Genomic DNA, 4,019 nt, shown 5'->3' on the forward strand with positions numbered 1-4,019 from the left:
TACTTCAACGGAAGGTTTACAGATGGATATGTGGAGCAAATCCATCTGGCGGAGTCATGTTAGTGGACCCGTTCGTCCAGTTCAATTTGTACGTTTTCTAAGCCTAAACAAGGCTTGTTTTTTGATCCCCTCCATAAAGCTTCAAACTCAACCGTAATTCATACATTTTGAATTGAAAAAGCTTCCTGGATAGGAAGCGAAACGTCTTCAAACTTGGCAACAAAAGTCCAGTGGGTTGTTTTTAACTTTTTTAGTGACACATATATGTATATATGTATTTGTGGTGTCTGACACAAAAATGCTTTTCAACAAACTCCATGACCCCAATTTAGCTCCATAGAAAATACATAGAAACAGCAGAAGAAAAAACCGTTGCAGAGGAGTAAACGCTTTGACGGGTGGAGACTGACCTTATAGCTGGATGACTCTAAATGACCAACTAAATGGTTTAGATTGAGTCAGCCAGTAGCTATAAGGTTTTAGTCACTGTCCACACATGAATCTGATAAAGAGGCTGAGACAGGAATCAACATTTACTATGTGTTTACACTATAAATCCAATCTGACTGTCCAAAGCTGGTGGACACGTCCCTCTAAACACTTAATATGGACTTAAGGTGGGAATAAATAATGTTACTTTTTACTTGGACAAAAATGTTAAGAATCAAACATTGTTTTAATTGCACATCACAAAGATGTTCTACTTTGTGATTGATCTGTCACATAAAAAAAACATAAAAGTTTGCAGTCATAGCGTGACAAAATGTGAAAAATGTCAAGCTCTCTAAAAGGCGGTGGAGCTCTCTGCTGAAGGTCTTTCATCTCATTGGATTCAGTAATGACTGATGTCCCGCAGCATGACAGGTCCCCGCGTCGGTAGGAGACCGTCTCCGTTCTCCTGCTTGTTAGAGGAGAAACCGTAGAGCTGTTTGACTTGTGCACATGGTAAGCAGGTAACCACCGTAACATGCTAAACACAACCTCATCAGGTAGCATGATCGCTATTAATTTTTCAGCGAGACAAATAATAGAGAGGCCTGGCTGGGAAGTCTATCTGCTAGCATGCTTGGCTGGACATGATGTAAGACTGTGCCCATCTAAAACGTTAAAAAATAAATGTGACTGCGAAGAGAGCGCAGAGCGTATTAATAAAACAAGACAGCACATACAACCTGATTTTTTTTTTTTCCTTTTCTCCAGGAAAGAGTTTCTTTTTCTTTTTTTTTTTTGTTCGGCCAGGTCCCGTCACCTCAGGGGACCTCAGCGGCCCGCTTGTAGGTGGAAATATTCCAGGCTGAACACCCTCCAAGTGACAAAACATAACCTTGATGAGGAAAAGCAGCTCCTCCTCCTTCTCCACGCTCTGTTTTTTGGCCCTCCTTATGGCTGCACATGGCTGCTTTTGACAGCTTGTAGGTGTGACTTTAAACGTAAAAAAAAAAAGAATCCCTTACCTTGAGCAAACAAAAGTTTCTTAAGGAAAGAAAAGGAGCAGACGTGTTTGCAAAGCTACACTAGTTCACAGCCTCTGGCACCACCTAGTGAGGTTCAAAGACTGAAGACTAAAATGCAGTCAGTGTTGCTACATCCTCTAGAAGGTTAGGGTGCCTCCAGCAGCCCAGTGGACAGTAAATAAAAGGCTCTTTTTTCTTTTGATGCAGAGGAATAAAGTCATAGCACGGCCTCTGCTCTCATAACTACCGTCTTTAGAGTCGGGGTCAACATGACACACTGGAAAAATGATCTAGAAATAGGTAAAAAGTGTATTTACACTTAATTTGAGTAGGTAAATTAGGTATTTTGCCAATGGAATGAGCATTTTTACCCTTAAAATAAGATAATTACATAACATGCACTTGAAATAAGATAATGCAATTAAGTTTTTTTTATTTTAAATGTAAATTTTCTTGTTCCATCGGCAAAATGTCTCTTTTACCTCCTCAATCCAAGAAGAAATGCACATATTTTAAGAAAAAATGACTTAGCTAGATTTAGATTTTTTTCCAGTGCAGAGGTGAGAGGAGGTCAAAGGGGTCAAAGCTGTGACCAACATGGCGGCAGCAGCAGCAGTGAAGGAAGTGATGTCTACATATTTAAAAAAAATAAAGTCAGCAAAGAAACTGGTCTTTAAAGGCAAAGTGATGATTAAATCTATTTCCTTATATCTATGGACAAATTATTCACAGATGAAATATTTATCCGCATTCATTTTACAGAGAGCATGACAGATTGATAATTACAGCATAAATTATTTGGCTATTTTAGGTTTTTTACCTAAAAGGATACTTTTAAATGATGAATGTGTAAAAAAAAAAAAAATTGCTAATGAAGACAGAAATGTACTTTGTGGATTGACTCAGATCAACTCAGGGAAACTCTCATGGATTTCCAAAAAAAAAGAGCTCCCAAAAATGTATAAATGAATAAAAAACTATTAAAAATATAGCCAATTTGCCCGAAAGTTATTTATACATAAGGTATTTGAAAACATCGCACAAATTTATGTTCTGCTTTAGTCAACTATCTGGTTGCAGTTCTTATGAAAACCTCATAGATTCAAAAAGATATCTTACTTTTAAAGTTAAAAGCTCAATAAAAAAGTAATTAACATATTGGAACTTCCACTAACAGAATCGAGTATTATCCCATCAATTATTACACTAATACATATTCATAATTCTGTATATAAACCTGCTTCAACTAATCATTTATTAGGACTCGGGGTTGCAGAGGAGCGCAGTATCCTGGCTGGTGAAAAAGTTCTGCATGAACTTTGCATGTTCCTCCCATGCATGCGCGGTTTCCTCTGGGTATTCTGGTTTCCTGCCTCTAAATAAGCACATTAGGTTTATCTGTTGCTCTGCTTGTGAGTGTGCGCATGAGTCTGTGTCGTCCTGCAGCAGACTGGCCTCCTGTCCAGAATGTCGAGCATGCGGACAAAATTAGCAGGGAAAGAAAATAATAAATGGATTTAAACTGAACATGAGCAGATATGGAATTAAAACTTGATTGATTTGGTGCTTTTGATGCATTATGCCAATGTGCACAATAAGAATTAAGGACTCCACTGTTATAAGGTTAGAGATTACCATAAAACCAAATAAAAAATTAAACTTTATTGATGATCTCAAATTAAAGAATTCACCTCTGCATTTAACCCATCCCCTTGGGGAGCAGTGGGCTGCCATTGTGCAGCACCCGGGGAGCAGTGTGGGGTTAAGGGTCTTGCTACGAGTCCCACACTGGAAAAATGATCAAAAAATAAGTAAAAATCTCTTAAATTGATTGTATTTACCCTTAATTTGAGTAGATAAATAAGGTGGTTTGCCAATGGAATTCATATTTTTACTCTTTAAATAAGATAATTAGATAAAATGCACTTGAAATGAGACAATGCAATTGTGTTTTCTTATTTTAAACGTAAATTGTCTTCTTCCATTGGCAAAATGTCACTTTTACCTCCTCAATCCAAGAACAAATGCACCTTTTAAGAAAAAAATACTTATCTAGATTTTTATTTTTTCCAGTGCAGAGTGCAGGCTGTGGGGATCGAACCGACTACTGGGCACCAATCTAAGCGCACAAGCGCAGTGGGGTCAGAATAAAGAAATTCATCAACCAGTAAAGGTCCGGAGACATTTTTAATTAAAATCTGTTAAGTTAAAAAGAATTTAACACAGAAATAAAAAGCATGTTTTTATGCATCTATGCTATAGATTGAATTTTTAGATTAAAAAATATTTTTCAAAAAACTGAAAATGTTTTCCATGCTAAAATTTAAAGTTTTTTTGTTCTATTTTTTCATGTAGAGAACAACAATCGTTCAGTTTGATATATAGACAATTTCCTGATTCACATATTTTATGAAATATCTGAACTGACTGTTAGGTTTATTCAGTGATGTTTATAAAATGAATGTGTGCTTATGAAACATTTTTGCAAGAGGATGCTCCACTGCTGTCTCATGATTCAGTCAGGAGACCATCCTTCCTTGTCATTCTGATGGAGAATTCTGTCTT

Source organism: Cyprinodon variegatus, unplaced genomic scaffold (genome assembly GCF_000732505.1).
Source record: "Cyprinodon variegatus isolate N-32 unplaced genomic scaffold, C_variegatus-1.0 Scaffold41, whole genome shotgun sequence".
NCBI lineage: Eukaryota > Metazoa > Chordata > Actinopteri > Cyprinodontiformes > Cyprinodontidae > Cyprinodon > Cyprinodon variegatus.